This window comes from Triturus cristatus, chromosome 4_1 (genome assembly GCF_964204655.1).
Source record: "Triturus cristatus chromosome 4_1, aTriCri1.1, whole genome shotgun sequence".
In the NCBI taxonomy this organism is placed as follows: Eukaryota; Metazoa; Chordata; class Amphibia; order Caudata; family Salamandridae; genus Triturus; species Triturus cristatus.
In genome coordinates, this window is record NC_140585.1 from 126,616,871 (window position 1) to 126,633,394 (window position 16,524).

The 16,524-nt window shown below is 43.3% G+C and overlaps 3 non-coding genes across 3 annotated transcripts; 1 reads left to right on the top strand and 2 right to left on the bottom strand.

Moving 5' to 3' along the window:
• Positions 1-9,097: 9,097 nt before the first annotated feature.
• Positions 9,098-9,170, bottom strand: TRNAT-UGU (transfer RNA threonine (anticodon UGU)). The gene has a single exon. It is a non-coding gene; the product is annotated as a tRNA-Thr (tRNA).
• An 879-nt stretch (positions 9,171-10,049) lies between these two features.
• On the bottom strand, positions 10,050-10,121 carry TRNAE-CUC (transfer RNA glutamic acid (anticodon CUC)). The gene has a single exon. It is a non-coding gene; the product is annotated as a tRNA-Glu (tRNA).
• Positions 10,122-11,610: 1,489 nt separating this feature from the next.
• TRNAD-GUC (transfer RNA aspartic acid (anticodon GUC)) lies at positions 11,611-11,682 on the top strand. Its single transcript has one exon. It is a non-coding gene; the product is annotated as a tRNA-Asp (tRNA).
• The last annotated feature ends 4,842 nt before the right edge of the window (positions 11,683-16,524 follow it).

The following is a 16,524-nucleotide window of genomic DNA, read 5'->3' on the forward strand; positions in this document are numbered from 1 at the left end:
CACATCTGGAAGACTGCACCACTTGGGGCACAGTTTTTGCTGCTATATACACGAAAACACATGGTGTTCCGTCTATGGCGGTAATGCCTGATGTCCTGAAACAGATTCAAAATGAATACGGGGCAGAGCCTGATCTGAATTTAGGTATGAAGTTACTGAAAAATTTCGACCAGGTCTCAACAATAATATTATCTAATATTGAAGGAGAAGCAGCATCAGTGGCAATCCGCCAGAAATTAAGGGAATTTGATGTAACAGAACAACCACAAGAACTAGCCAGAATAATTGAAAAATCCTATGAAGAATTAGGCCGAGACAGTTTGGGAAGGAAACCAGTTAAACCACAACTGTCTGAAAGTCCTGAAAAGGCCTTTACTAAAAACAATCCTACCTCTTCTAAAAATAAGTGGGAAAATAACAAACAACATTCAAAAGAGAAAGATTCTCAATCCCGAGGTAGGTCTCCTCAAAAGGAGCCCTCTGAAAGGAGGTATAAACTCAGGAATAGGGATAATTTGAGAAAACCTGACAGGTATCAAGATACTGATACACGTACCTTTCAGAAATCGTCACAGACATCCGAAAGAAGAGGTCGGTCAGATCAAAAAGAAGAACGCATGAAGTCCAAAGACGATCAACACGTTCAGAAAAACAAACCAAAACCTCAATTCTCCAAGAAGAAAGTAGCAGGTCTGAAGATCAGACATGCCGAGGATTCTGAGAACACAACTCAAGAACGGAGAATGGGCTCAGACAATGTTAGACAGTGCAGCAGAAGTATCAATAGCTCACCAGAAGCTGAAGGGACTTCTGGAGACAGTGGACCTGAATGAAGACATTTGAGTTGAAACTGCAGACACCAGGGTTAGTTCTCCACAAAGGTTATATGAAATAACACTCCGGATGGAGGGAGACATACCAAGAAAAGTGAAAGCACTCTTTTGGGAGCGACTTTCAAAGGGTTATGATATTCTTCCAGCAGAATGAGACTGGCCACCAGAATTTGTCAGAGAGTGCCCACATGGCGAAGACATCATTATGCTAGCCTTCTCTAACCATGTTCCAGTACATTTAAAATATACTTATGCCAGGAAGTGGGCAGTGGCCCAAGCCAAAGCATTATACAAAAATCATGTAGGATGGGATGAGGACTCATCTCACCATAAAATCGAGTCAAAAAAATCAATCAACTGCACAAAGGCAGTATCCAGTTAAGCAAGAAGCTAAAAAACAGATCGGGGAGATCTTAGATCAACTTGAATACCAAGGGGTGATTGAAACATGCACCTCAATGAACAATCCTTTGTTTCCTGTTTCCAAACCAGACAATACATATCGTCTAGTTTTGGATTACAGACACCTAAACTCTTGTTGTAAAACATTTGCAGCGAAAAATGCACATAGTACAGCATTAATGAATAACATTGTGTGTAAAAAATATAAAACCACATTAGATATTTCTAATGGTTTCTTTTGTTAAAACATAGCACCTGAAAGTAGTTATTTGACAGCTTTCTCAATAATGGGGACCCAGCATCAATTCTGTTGGCTCCCTCAGGGATTCAAGAATAGTCCAGGGTTATTCTCAGCAAGGGTAACAGAGTTACTACAAATGTATGATGACAAGGCACCAATTGCATACAAATCACATTTGTATATGCAAGCAGAAATGAAATTTACATTGACAGAAATAATTCTGACAGCAGTTCAAACAGCTGTAGAATAGAAAGAGCCCTAGCACAGGGGGAACGCATTATGGTCGTAACCCCTGTACCAGCCTAAGAGGCAGTTACAAAAGCTAATATTTCGAATGCAAAAGCTTTACATCCAAGATTGTTACATTGGGTTAATTCTCTTGCTGCAACTGATGTTGAATATGTTTTTGATCCTTATTTAAAAACACAAGCATTCCTGCAATACGAACACAAATTTCCTCTTCCTAATAAAATTCTCCCTCTTGACCAGTAAGAATTTTTCAATTTATACTGATGGATCTGCACAACCTGCTACGGAGGATAAGCAAGCTTATAGTGCAGCATGCGCAATCATTAAAGGTCGTATGCTCGATGGCAAATTTGGACCAATGGTCACAAAAACACAATCTCTATGAGATTGTACAGCTCAGCGAGCTGAACTACAAGCATTTAAAATGGCACTTGAAAATACGGAACGCGAATACCCCACACTCATAGTGTGCGATTCTTTTTATTGTGTTCAATCATACAATGAATATTTACAGAATTGGCTTCAAAGTGGTTTCAAAGATGCAAAAGGTGGCACAATCAAGCAAAAAGCGCTTTGGGAACAAGTAGTTCAGTTGCGAAACGGACTACAAAACACTCATGTGATACACACGCTGAGTCATCAACGTGATGGCGTTCAAGTTGAAGGGAATTCATTGGCTGATGAAGCAGCGAAAGGGGCTGTGCAAACGGCTTCCGTAGCTGCAATCACTCGTTCAAAAACAAAAATAGACAGTGAAATAATACTGCCTGTCAATGCTTCAAGCAAAGGCAGTGGTGCAGCATTACCTAAAAGGTTTCCACCCAAATACTCATATATAATTGATGCGACCAATGTTCCGTTTGCTTAAATCCCTGGAGTGGGGGATAGGGTAATACCAAACATGCAACATAGATTAGGACTAATCCTAGCAGCACATGAAGGGATCGCCTCTGCCCATGCAGGTGTTTCTGCTACAGTATCGTTATTAAAACAGACATACTGGTGGCCAGGCATTAGGAAACAGACCAGGAATTATGTTTTGGACTACGAAATATGCCAGAAGATGAAAGTCTCTACTGTGAAACGTCATGTGCAGACGCCCCTGTTAATTTCAGATAAACCATTAGCAAGCGCTTACCTGAACCACTGTGGTCCCTTACAAAGGGATGGTAACTATAAATATATCATGGTCGCAGTGGATTCGTGTTCAAGGTTCCTTTGGATGTGGCCTCAGCGCTCGGCTGATGTTCGAACTGTTATAAAAGATTTGCGAGTCTTTATCGGCACATACGCAGTTGGCACACTACATTCTGACCATGGTCCTGTGTTTAGCTTTCGAGCTTACAAAGAAGCCATGGCCAGTTTGGACGTAGCATTGCGGTATTCTTCTCCAGTCCATCCTGAGGGAAATTGTTGTGGAAAGAAAGAACCGGGACATAAAGCAGTCTATAACAGCTAGGGTATTAGGTTCGGGTGATGGGTGGGTCAAACATCTTTATTAAACAATTTGCCTCAAAGTTCTCTAGGGGGTGTCACTCCATATGAAGTCCTATTTGGAACTAGAATGTTGATTCCGGACCTTGACATGAAAGGCACAGTGGTGGAAAATAAAAAGTTTGATATCAAAGATCGTTTGGCTTTTTTACAGGATTTAAATGAACTAAAATCGAAACAAAGCAACGTGTTCCTGAAGCCAACCACCACTGGGGAAAAACCAGCCTGTCTGGATCTCAAAGCTTGGTGATCTAGTCAGAGAAAAGATCGCGGACAAGAAGGAATTTGGGCCTTCTTACAGACAACCAATACCTGTCCTAGCAAACCATGGATCGAGAACCGTACTACTACCGCCCCTTGCTGGTAAAAAGGAGAAAAGATTTGTGTCCATCGACCTGATCAAACCACACTATGTGGCCGATACTAATCAGGAGGCCAAGTGGACTCCGACAATGAAGCAGACGCTACAATCCAAGAGGTTCAAACTGAGAGACTCGCCTTTGAAGATTCTGCAGTGAGAAATGAAGGACTACGCAACAAAGCTATGGAACGTGTCCCTCTTGAAACCCAAATAACAGTTTGTCCTGATACACATGTCTACAACGAAGTAACAAGTGATGAACTGGTTCCAGCGATTTCATCGAACCCTGATGCAATTCAAACCATTAACAGAACTGCCTCTGGCTATTTCATTAACTTTTATCCGTTTTCTGAGGATCACAGCGAACCTGAAACGACGCCAACACAGAGAACTTTCAGAGAACAAGAAACAGACTTTTCATCTCCTGAAAAAAACTTAGCTGGTTTTACAATGGATTGAACTATGGATTGTTTTGGTAATATTCTTCTTTCTACTTTGGTGAGCTCTGGTAATAACTCTGGGTATGCTGATAAATGGAAGATATATTCAAATGGACACAGCAAGTAAAAGAGTTTACGTACTTCTCCAGCCACACAAATCATCCCATCGTGAAGCAAGAGACTTGTCAGCAGTGAACATCACAGCCGTTCCTATACATGATAGTATAGTTTAGGACCAAACAGAATATGACATTTTTGGCCCGGCGGAAATTTTGAAGATTCCACATTTATTTAAGATTTCATTGAGTGACTTTATTACCTATAGTACCTTTTCTGATGATTGGGACTTCGAGACTGTTAATAACATGATGACTGATCTAGAGATGTCTATGTATTCACAAATCATGAATATTTAGAGGGTTCTTCAGACTGCGAATAAATGTATTGTTATAACCACTATGGTCATCATTTCTTGAATAAATCTGCAACACCTAGAAATGTATTTATGTATAACCAATGGGAACATTGTCCTACACCTCCAAAGGGTGGTTTGAAAACTTTTGCAATTAAATTTCCATCTTTTTCAGGCTACAATTTGTCTAATCCAGAAACGTTTTACTTTAAAAATGTGAACAAGACAGGAATGAAAAATATGTTAACCAATACGAAACAGATTTATTCTGCAGCCTTTATTGTCCAACTGTCTAGACAGGGTTTCGACTTTTGGAAAGACAACATTGAGACAAAATCTGTCTGGGGTACAAAAGATTGGCAAGTACAGGGGGTAGAAGCATTGTTTAGAGCCTTTATCATCCCTCAGCAAATTATATTTTGAATGACACTGTCCAACAAACGTCTTGCCTTGGATTAGCCAAGATCAAAGACATGAACACACCGACCATACCTATACCTGAAAGCAATAGCACTACACGGGAGGAGGTCGACATACATAATATTTTGCATCACAACAGATCAGATCCAGAATGGAAAAAATTGTTGCTCTGGCCCTCAGACACAAATAACTGTCAAGATCGATTCCTGAACAATACACAGGGTTTCACTATCAATAGGCCAGACCCACGCTATGTTCAAAGACAGCCTCCAGGGGTAGTAACAACATACAGTGTAGGAAAACGTTGCCTTGATTGGCTACAGAAAGCTACACTGAAGGATGTAAAACAACACTTAACTTTACTTCAAGAAGGTGCAGACATTAGGGAATTCTTGCTAGGACCAAGAAAACAGAGTCAAAAACATTTCATATATGTCGGGATCTACGCTGCTTATAATGAAGCATGGAAGGTTACGAAAGCAGAGACTGCAGAACGAATACGAGAAATTGATCATATTAATTTAGAGAAAACTCTCTCTGCAGTAGACAAAGGGTTAACGACTCTGTCGTCCAGAATATATTCATTGGACAGCATTGTGTCTTCTGTCATAGACATCATGGAACAAGACTTGCTCATGTTGCAAGGAGGTCAGTATCAGCTACGTTCTATCATGCTATTGGGCTGGACGCTACAAAACTTGCATGCAGGCTATGTGCCTTGGCGTTTAATCAACACTACGTCACTGTTTTCAGAATTCAATCTCACTGATAAACAGATCAAACTGGCACAAAGGGAAGCAGACTACACTGTGCTGAGCATTGAAAAACTGGAAAAATTACCATTCACAGTGGCAGAAAAACCAGCTACTGAGTGGATCATACATGGTTACAACTTTCCATGTTCAGTATTGCCTAAAACACATACCAGTGGGCAAATATGAAAAGCTGGGTACAGGATACATCAAGACATCCTGGGATTTACCTTACACACATAGATGTTGGAGTGGGGAACGTGAAGTGTTTCTTAGCGGCGAAAACTGTGAACACGCACCAAGCGGTTCTCTCCTTTGTCAGGGTATGAACTTACACAGGCCTGTGATGGTTCCACTACAAAATTATCCTGTCACCTGCAAGGTTCACCGGCTGCAGTGATTCATCCAATTTTGGCCAACTTTCTAATGGGAGTTACATTATGTTGAATGATCGCAGCTGCTGTGGCATGTTGCCAGGTATCCCATATCTAGTAATGATTACATCCAGGGTCACTTGCTGTATGCAAGTCTTCTTTCCACGAATAGACACAGTCAGGGAGTCGCCTTTATGGCCTTCACTGAACATCTCTTCTATACGAATTGATACTCTAAGCAGAATGAAAGCCATCCCTTTACAGAAAACAGTGCCACTGACCTCGGCCAGAGAAACCTATGATCTACAAGTCACAAGGACTTCTGCCGAGATACATACCCTTTTGTATACAAACTGCACTGTACATTTCTCAGAAATGTTAGGTCGTAATTTAAACATGTCTGATACAAGCGGTATTATACATGTATTTAAGAACATATGTGCAGGACTGTTAGCACCTTTTCAAGCAGTCCTCTGCATATTTCCAAACTTCGTGCACTCTGTGTTTGGCGGACTGCCGCTCCTTTTAGCACTCGTTGCAGGGATCCTATTTTTGCTCCTACTGCTACGATATGGCAAGCCAAATCACCAGCGACACCCAAATCGCCATGGAGAGAGCTCTATTAGAGATGAAGTGTCGTCAGCGCATTGTCCAAATTTTGGGTTTACCTCGTCTACGAGAATTAAACACCACATGGTTTCTGTCATTCAGACCAATCTGGCAAGATTGCATTTTACCTGTTCTACGCTGCCTGCTTTGCGGTGAAGAATGCGTGCTAGACATCTGTCTAACACTCCTATCTGTCATGCCTATGGATATCGATACTTTGCTGGACCCGGTAACGGCCCATGCTCTGTGTTGTCCCCAGCGACTACCAATCCTGATGACGGCATTCATTGAGATCTCACAGACACAAATTGCTACTGCTGAGGTACGAGAAGAAACATCAGGCACGCAGGTAACATCTGATTCGAACATTGCTGATGCAACCAATGCTGAAGGCGATAGTTCACATCTATGTGCAGTTTATATTCTAAACGAGGTATTCCAACTTTCACCTACAACGGTAGACGACTTTTTGTCTACAGGATTAGAAGATTTCATGTTTTCTCCATCCTCACACACTGACTTTTGATTCAGGCACACAGTGTTCCGATGAGAATCTGAATTTGGCCTTCATTCTTTTCAGACAAGAGACTAACTTTGGAACTTTTTTCCTATGATTAATTTTTTTTCCAAATTTGTATTTTTTCATTTTTTGGCACAGTAATCTGCTTATAGTAGAACTATTCATAGACAACAGAATTCTTTAAAATCTTTCAGGGACATTATGCCACCTTGTCACATCAACAATTGATTTGTGTTAACCGGATATGAAATGGTTTCGGCCACTTTTCTTCTGTATTAACGAGCCATTTCATCATGTGTATATTTCTGGTCCATTCTTTTTGGCATTTTCAATGTACACATATGCTTAGAATGAAATATTGCTTTTAATATGTACAGCACCTTATGCATAGCAATAGTTTTGTAATGCATTTTTAGGAATGTGTTTGCATGTTTTAGCTAATCATGCGATACTCTCTTTTAGATATGTTTAGTATGTTTGGGATTTAGTAATGTCATTCATAGGAAACTGGAGTGGGTGTTGTGTGTAGATTTAGATTCCGTATATAGGTTTCCCGATTCATGCCCTTATATAGGTACAATTCATATTGCCCTTATTTAGGCATAGAAAATCCAGCCCTTATTTAGGCATTGTCCATGCTAACCAAATACAGGCATGGTCTCCTACATCCATCAATCCACGTCACAACGAGTTCTTGGGAAACCAGACTCTTAAGCCTTTAGGAATATCCCTTGCTTGGATATTGATTTTTCCAAGAACTCATTTATTACGCATGAACATCTATTCCTTAGGGGTTCATTCATGACGTTCCGATGCCCGACTTTTACGTCAATACAGGCATTCCTAAACACCTTCAAGGTATAAATATACCTGCACTTGCCCTGAAAAACCACGGTTCTGGTACGGTCCAGCTCGACTGCCGACTTGCGGTTCGCCATGACAAGTTCGGAAGGAGATCGAGTTCCCGCCTGATGCACTCACCAGACGCTGTTATCCCCCTCGCAGAGAATCCAGCTCCAGTGTTTCTGACTCCCCTTGCGGGGTGTTAGAGATTGAGACTCGGAAAGAGATTCCAACCTCACTCATTCTAATGTATGGAGCGGAGTAGAACCTAGAAGGACTTTTGGCAAATCTTGGCAACTATAGCTAAACTTGACTATAGACAAACAGCACCTACTTTTTACCTCATACTACACTTAGGTTAGGTACACTGGGGTAGAACTAGCTAGAAGCATCAGATGAGTATTAACATTTTAGCCTGTGTTATTTATGTACATATTTTTATGAATACTGTCATAGCTATTGCAGTATTATTTTATCTTACTGCTAACGCTGTACATATTATACTTCGCATTCTGTCTTACGATTGTAGCAGTTCATATCTCTTGCACGAGAAATAAGACTGTTCAATAAACCCTTTTTATTGAAACGCCCGTCTATCTATTTCTGTGTAACTCTGTAGAAACGAAGCATGCACGATTGACTGAGTGAAACTGTTATCTAGTGTTTCCACGATTCTACGATCGTTCCGATTCTAAGGGAAACAAAGTTGTCATGTTTATGCAGTTGTCAGAAACTAATCCCTTCTTGTGTATTCGAGACGTTTCTAGTGACCTCTGAGTTAGCTGGCACACACAAGTAATTAAGTTTAATGTACTCGATAGTCCTATGTCAAAACTATAGTGTATATTAGTCCAATGCGCAGAGCCTATCAGGGATATAGGAACTACTCTACAGTTCAACTAAACAAACCTGCTCAGACACTTCATATTCAATCACAAGAACCGTGAAGTCAGAAGCATTTGTCAAGTGGCAGCCCAGCTCTGTCCAGATGGTCCTGGAAATTAATATTTGTGTTGATTCATTGCACTGGAAGAACTACTTTGTTCTTAAGTCACTGACTTGGAAGTTTAATGTTGGAGGCAGAATGCTTTTATTGATCAGAATATTTAGGTGATTGAAAGCTGTTTCCTCAAATTTAAAAATGTAAAGGCTCCAGCGAGATTTGAACTCGCGACCCCTGGTTTACAAGACCAGTGCTCTAACCCCTGAGCTATGGAGCCCTATAGTACTATTCCGAGCAATGTGTATTTTTACAATTGAAGAAGGTGTTCTCCCGGGGGACACTAGGTGAATGTCAGATCAGTCACAAAAGCGAATGAATACAAAAAGTATTAGCAGCCTCACTTCAAAGACTAGTCGTTCCCGTGCAGTATAATTCAAAAACAGGCTCCACTGAATATAATTAAGCAAACAGCATATGCAACACATTCAAAACAAACTGAGTGACCAGCCTGGGCTCAATTGCCACAGTCGTCAGAATACAAATATTCCAGTTCATTTTTCCCTCATTATTTGCCGGTGGAAACATAGACCAGACTTCATAACCTATCCTAGGGAGTAGTTTAAAAAATTAGGTAACAATTTTACCCTTCACCTACGTGTATCAGAGAAACAGAGCTTAAACTGTAAATGTCCCCACTTGTACAGGTTTAAAGTCGTATTTGCTAACACAGCTCCTCCCCTCGAAGTCACTACTAGTTTTATGAACTCCTAAGTGCTTGTTCAGAGAACACACGGACGCAATGTGTCCAGAATCACATAGTTCATGGCGTTGGCGAGGTATCAATCTAAAGTTTAAAAATGTATCCGTGGTCAGCGACTGGACACAACATACACCTGTGGTAACCGCGCCGCATGTGCGAGCTCCCCCCAGAGTCTGTCTGGAAAGGGCGCCTTTCGGCTGAAAATGTAAAGTATTATGGAATGTTCTATTAAATAAAACAAAAACACTCTAAAGATTACGCACCTGTAAAACGTATCTCTTTTTTATATGTCAAGCACTTTTCTGCCTTGAGACGTTACACCTGCATTAATGTATAATTTAGCATATGTTTTTATAAATAAAGAAGGAATCTCAGCTCAGTAGAGAAAAATGTATCTTCCCTGACCGGGAATCGAACCCGGGCCGCGGCGGTGAGAGCGCCGAATCCTAACCACTAGACCACCAGGGAGCGTGGCAACGTCTCACATTAACATTTGTTAATACCTCATACTCACCATAGTGAATCCCTGTGTGCACACAATCCGTGACACTGGTAGCTTTGGTGTAGGTTTTAACCGTTTTGCAAATCACAAAGTTATATCAACACTCAGCACACGAGCAACCCCTGTACAGTAAAGAAGGAACAACACGAATAAACAGCCGCCGCACGGATGCCTGCATTCAGAATACCCGAGCAGAAGCTAATAGTGTCCCTCAGAGGAACATATGTCTAGAAGTATCCAAGAGTCGCGGAAGTTTCAGACAGAGAACACAAGAAGAATGCGCGAATAACCAAAGCACTCCCAGTAATCAGGTCCCTCGTCTTTTTATTACAATTTACATCACATCTCATGAAAGAAAAGTGCGGGCTTATTATCGCCAATTAAAAGCTAATTTCTGTCTCAAATCTTTTTATGATGAAGCTTATGCACTTGTAAAATCAAAAGCAGCGCCATGAAAACAAGCTACAGCGAGAGCGATAGGAGGCTGAAATACACAGTAAAGTGTGTGTGTGGGGGGGGTACATTAATGGACATGAAAGACACACTACAAAGGCACCGACCGTGAATAAAATAAGACTCTTCCGGGAGTGCCGGGCCGAGCTCAGGGCTCCCTGCTGGAGCAGACCTGCTCCTTCCTGCAAACACTGGGACGGGTGGTGAGCTTGTTTCATTTCAGCCCTTTGAGGGGTGCCAGGGGGTGTTGCTGTGGAAAGGAAACTCTCCAGTGTGGGGTTTGGCGCTTTATCAAGACCTTGAGTTGGTGTTTGGAAACAGAAAGATGCCCAGATGGGCATGCTCCGGGCCCATTTCTCATGCCATATAGGGCGGTTTAAGATGCATTTAGTCGAGCCTTCGATAGCTCAGTTGGTAGAGCGGAGGACTGTAGTGGTAAAACAGACATCCTTAGGTCGCTGGTTCAAATCCGGCTCGAAGGATTTTTGCAAACGCTTAAATGTTTTTTTTTCTGCTTTACAATAGAAATCGCCTCTTTCTCAGGCACACACACACCTCGGCTTTACCTGACTCCTTTCTTTACCTTACAGCCCAGCTTTCTCCTTTGGCGCGGGCTGGTGGGAGCGTCTCCCTCTCTCCCTCCCCACTCCCTGTGTGCAGCCCCCGCTGCTATCCCCCATCATCAGACAGAGCCGGGGACCCCTGGGCTGAAGAGCCAGGCCGGGGCCCCGTTTAAAGCATCCCGGGGAGCTGGTGGTTGTGACTCTGGCATCAGGTGATGCTGCTGAGAGTGTTGCTGAGAGTGTCTGCTAGGAGGTGAGAAGGTTGGTGTGAGGGAGGAGTGTGTGTATTGTGTCAGGAAGTGTGTGTGTGTTTGTTGAGCCTGTGGCCCTCTATTGGTGGGGTCAAGGAACTGGGAAATTGTAAAGATACTCTATAGGCAGGAGAGGGCGGGTTATAGAGCTCCACAAGTAGGTGCTCATGACCAAAAAGGTTATCAGTTCCTCGTTAGTATAGTGGTCAGTATCCCCGCCTGTCACGCGGGAGACCGGGGTTCAATTCCCCGACGGGGAGGGTACATTTTTTTTCGTAGTCAGCCTATACTTTGAAAGCATGACGTTTGAAATGTAATCCTGTTATTGTTTACTGACGCTTTTCATTAGTGACATCATCACCTATAAGTAAAACATTTACTAATGCAATCTCAACTTTTCCAATCAATCACAGGCAATTTTTAAATCAGACACTTTTTGGGAAGGATTCCTGCCTTTTCATTTTAGGCTTCTGTGTACTTCATTGAAAAAAGAAACGTGCACGAAGGGTTATTATTTACATCAAAATCAAAGTACTACATGATGTATAAAATACATTTACGCTACTGTTTTTTTTGCAAGCTACATAAATGAAAGGATGGATCGGGCTCTGAATGAGGAATTGTTTTATATGTCGGTGAAACTTTTTTTATCTTTATTTTAGTGTACTGCTTTACAACGTACAGGCACAAAGTGGATGGATGGATGAGTGAAAGGGTGGATGATAGGCGAGTGAATGGGTGGATGGATGAGTGAACTGATGAGAGGATTGATGAATTGATACGTGAAAGGATAAATGGATGGATGGATGAGTGAAAGGGTGGATGTAAGGCTGGATGAGTGAGTGAAAGGGAGGGTAAATGGACAAAAGGGTGGATAGATGGGTGAAGGAGTAAAAGGGTGGATGGATGAGAGAAAGGATGGATGGATGAGTGATGGAGCGAAAGGGTGGATGGATGAGAGAAAGGATGAATGAATCAGTGATGGAGTGAAAGGGTGGATGGATGTTCGAAAGAATGGATAGATGAGTGAAAGGATGGATGTGTGATAGGATGGATGAGTGATAGGGTCAGTGGGAGGATTCATGCGTAGATGAGTAGATAGATGAGGGGATGAGTAGATGGATTGGTGGATGGAAGGCTGGATGACTAAGTGAAAAGAGGATGTAGAGAGAAAGGGCGGATGGATGGATGACTGGAAGGGTGAATGGGTGGAAAGATGAGTGACTGGGTGGAAGGATGAGTGACTGGGTGGATGAATGAGTAAGTGCACGGATAGCTGGATGGGTGAAAGGTTAAATGGCTGGATGGATGAGTGAATGGATGCATGAGTGGATGGATGAGTGTACGAATGGATAGGGTGAAAGGATGAATGGGGGGATGGATGAGTGAAAGTGTGGATGGAGGGATAGATGAGTGGAATGATGGATGGATGGAAGGATAGATGGATAGGTTTGCAAATGGTTGAATATTGATATGGACTAACGGACACCGCTCCATATTCTGCAGGGGCCCCCCTATGATCTTGTGTTATACCACTGGTGACAACTCATTATTCTTTACTTACGAATCAGCTCGCGAGCCTATGACCCGCACAGCTGCTGAGGCACGACCCGGAAGGAGGTCCCGGAGAGAGGAAAGGGAAAGGAGGTCCAGAGAGGAAGGGGAAGGAGAGGTGCCCCTGCAACGCCTGCCCGGCTCAACGCTAGTGGAATTGCTTGGCGGCGCCAAAAGCTGGAATATCGTACTGGGGCTGTAACGCCCGATCAAGAAGATCAAGAAGATACGCCAGACAGGGAGAGGAGAGTTTGCCGGCTGTTTACTCCGAGAGCGATAAGAGTGACAAGAGGAGCCGTTTGTATAATTTGCCCTCAGTTATTTGTTATTTGGTTCTTTGTCCTGTTGCTCTGTTGCCTTTTGCGCTTGGAGCGCGAGGAGGTTCCTGTTGGCTGGTCCCCTCCGCTGCTGCTTACTGTGCTATTTTGCGGCCGCTGTGCGGGGGGACTACAGCCCCCAGAAGCCATTGCAGGACATCCCCGCTCACTCACGCCCACTTCCACGCCCAGAGGCGCACAAAATACCGGCGCCTCCCTTGCGTCGCGGGCGGAGCCGGGCTAATTGAACAGTGGACTTTGTTATCTTCGGGACTCTAGGTTCGTTAAATATATTTGTAGTTATATTTGTTCTGGCTGTTCATTGTTCTGGTTGTTTTATTGTACTGACCTGTACTGACCTACTGCAAATTTTGTTGTATCTCCTGGCCCACCTGAGGTTTGTCGCCTACTATGGGGAAAGGGAAAGTGAAAGAGAAAAAAAGCATGACTAGTAGCATTGAAGGGTCTATTTCAAGGACCATGGATCCGTTTTTTACAAGGGCTGCGGTCGTGCTGGAACGAGAGATAGCGCAAACCGAGAAGAGACTGTCGTTAGATCCCATCTTCTCCAAGCGCTCCTCACTGGGTACTATTAGGGATGCTGTTACCCCAGAGCAGTTGGTCACCGATTCACCCCACGATGATACCAGGCAGGTTATTAGCAGAGATTTGGAGGCTACTGATGTATCTGACGCTTGTTCTTCAGTAGCTCCTATGATCTCTAATTCATTACCAGGGGACAGCTCCATAAAAGCTACTGTTTTACCTTCCAAATGCGGGAAAAGGAAGAGAGGGGGTGGGGCTCATAAGGGCAGGTGTCCCAAAATAATTAAAACCAGTAAATCTGGAGGGGCCTCAGTCATAGCGCCTCATTTGGTAATTGAGAATACTCTGCCCAATCCTGAAGTTTTGGGGAAACAGTCTACTGAGCTGCCTAAGCGCTGGCCTTTGAAAGCACAGTATACTGATAGCTTCTTTGACCAGATAGAGCATTTGATGAAGTCGTTAATGCTCCCTCTATTCGAAAGAATTAAACTAATTCTCGAAAATTTGGGGAAATTGGGGAAAATAGTTATGGCGAATACTATTGCATTAGAAAAGGTTGTGGGTTGCACTATCGTCCCGAATTGTGTAGCAGAAGGAGGACCAGCGTCGGAGTTGGATGGTTTTCTTGCTGTCACCTCCAATAATATCCCACCCCAAAACCCCATGCATCCAAGACATCATGATAGTAGGGACACTACAGGGGTAATCAAGAATAGTCACCACAATAGTACGAGAGTTGATGTGCCAGGGTGGGAGGGTAGGAAGGAGTCTGAACATGCCAAACTGGTAGTAGAGGTTATCCATAAGGAGAAGGAGGCTGTAGGAACTGTTGTCAGGAAAAGGAAACATCCCTGTATCGATCTCCCCCCGATTCAGTGCCGTACACTGTGATATTGGCAGGGGTACCAGAGATCGAAGAGGAGAAACTGGAAAATCACAGGGTGCTGAAAAATAAAGTCATTTTTTGGCTTAGTAACAATAGACCACTCCATGGCCACATTAATGGTGAAATACTTCATGTAAGGAGGGTAAGCTGGTTGGGCAGTAGATGTAAGGACAAGGTAGGGGATTGTATTACTGTAAATTTTAGAGATCCCAGAGCAGTAAGGTTTATCTGTGAAGGGAGGGTCTCTAGAGGAGGGGGTGGGATCCAAACGCTTACTCTAAGTCACTTTTATCCTCGATCAACTTCAGGTACCCCTCTGCTTACATGGAATAGGTTTGAAACACCCTATAGACATTCTAATCTTGCTTTTAGGGTAGAGAGTCACCTCCCTCGGGCCCACCATTTTGATACCTTATCTAATCACCCTATTTCTACCTATAACCAATTTGCCCCCTTGTACACCCTAGAGGAAAATGATTGACATGGGGATGGAAAGGATCTGGATAGGTTATCGCTATATGGGTGCCAGTTTCAAACCTCTGGGGTAAATGGTTGTAGTTCAGTATCACCGCCTCATGACTCCCTCTCGCTCCAGTTCTCTCCTCCTATCTTCAATAATGTCGTGATGGGGAGTACTACCTCTTGTAATATGGTGGATAGTCAGGTGGCTACTTCTAGCCCCGTTACTCCTTCTGCAAAGGTAGCGTCATGGAATATTGCGGGGCTGGAATCCAAATTACATCTACCAGACTGGGCTAGTTTTATTGATAAGACTGATATCTGGTCCTTTCAGGAAACTTGGGCAATAGCTCCACTTTTTCGCTCAGGCTACTTGAACTTTTTTAAACCAGCAGCTAAGTGTACTAGGAGTAGACCTGTGGGTGGTTTGTCGATCTGGGTACGCCAACGAGAGGGTGTGTCAGTGGTGGAGATTCCGATAGATAGCCCAGACATTATGGCTATTAGGGTCTGCTCCACTAAGGGGGTGTAGGAACCTGGGTTCACCAGGCCCTAAGGGCGGTAACGTGGCGCGAGCCGGTCGGGCAACCAGAGGGCTATGTGTTAAGCAACCATACACCACACGCTTCTCATGGACTAGAGTCACACACAATAAGGGACGCCACACCGTTTAAATTATGCAAATACTTCAAGTTTATCCAAGTATAGCTGGTCAGTTGCAGTTCAGGAAATAACAAGGTAATACATGAATCATAATACCATCGTTCAGTACATGCGACACTCTTGGGGATATCGATGCAGTGCCTAACCTCATTCATGTACCCACGCCCGCTGGTTAAATGCGGGAGATTCTAGCGCTGTGCGCGCTTATGTAAAGTCTTTCCCTGAACAGGCCGTCTAACACAGCGTAATACTTGTAAGGGGGAACATTGGGTTCATCAACATGGCGCCTGTCGAACTGAGCGCTCCTCGTGACCACTGGCCCCTAGTACTGTGAAGCAAGGCATATAAAACACAGCGCTACGCGCAATCAGTTGCATGTGGAAACGTTGCGTAGAACAATTATCGTAATCAGTTGCATATCATTACCTTCGAGCAGAGCATATAACACAATGCGCTACTCGCATTCCTGGGCCTGTAACTACGGTCGAGCAGAGCATATAACACAGTGCGCTACTCGCGTTCCTGGGCATGTAATTACTTTCGAGCAGAGCATATAACACAGTGTGCTACTCGCATTCCCTGGCAGGTAATTACTTTCGAGCAGAGCATATAACACAGTGCGCTACTCGCATTCCTTGGCAGGTAATTACTTTCGAGCAGAGCATATAACACAGTGG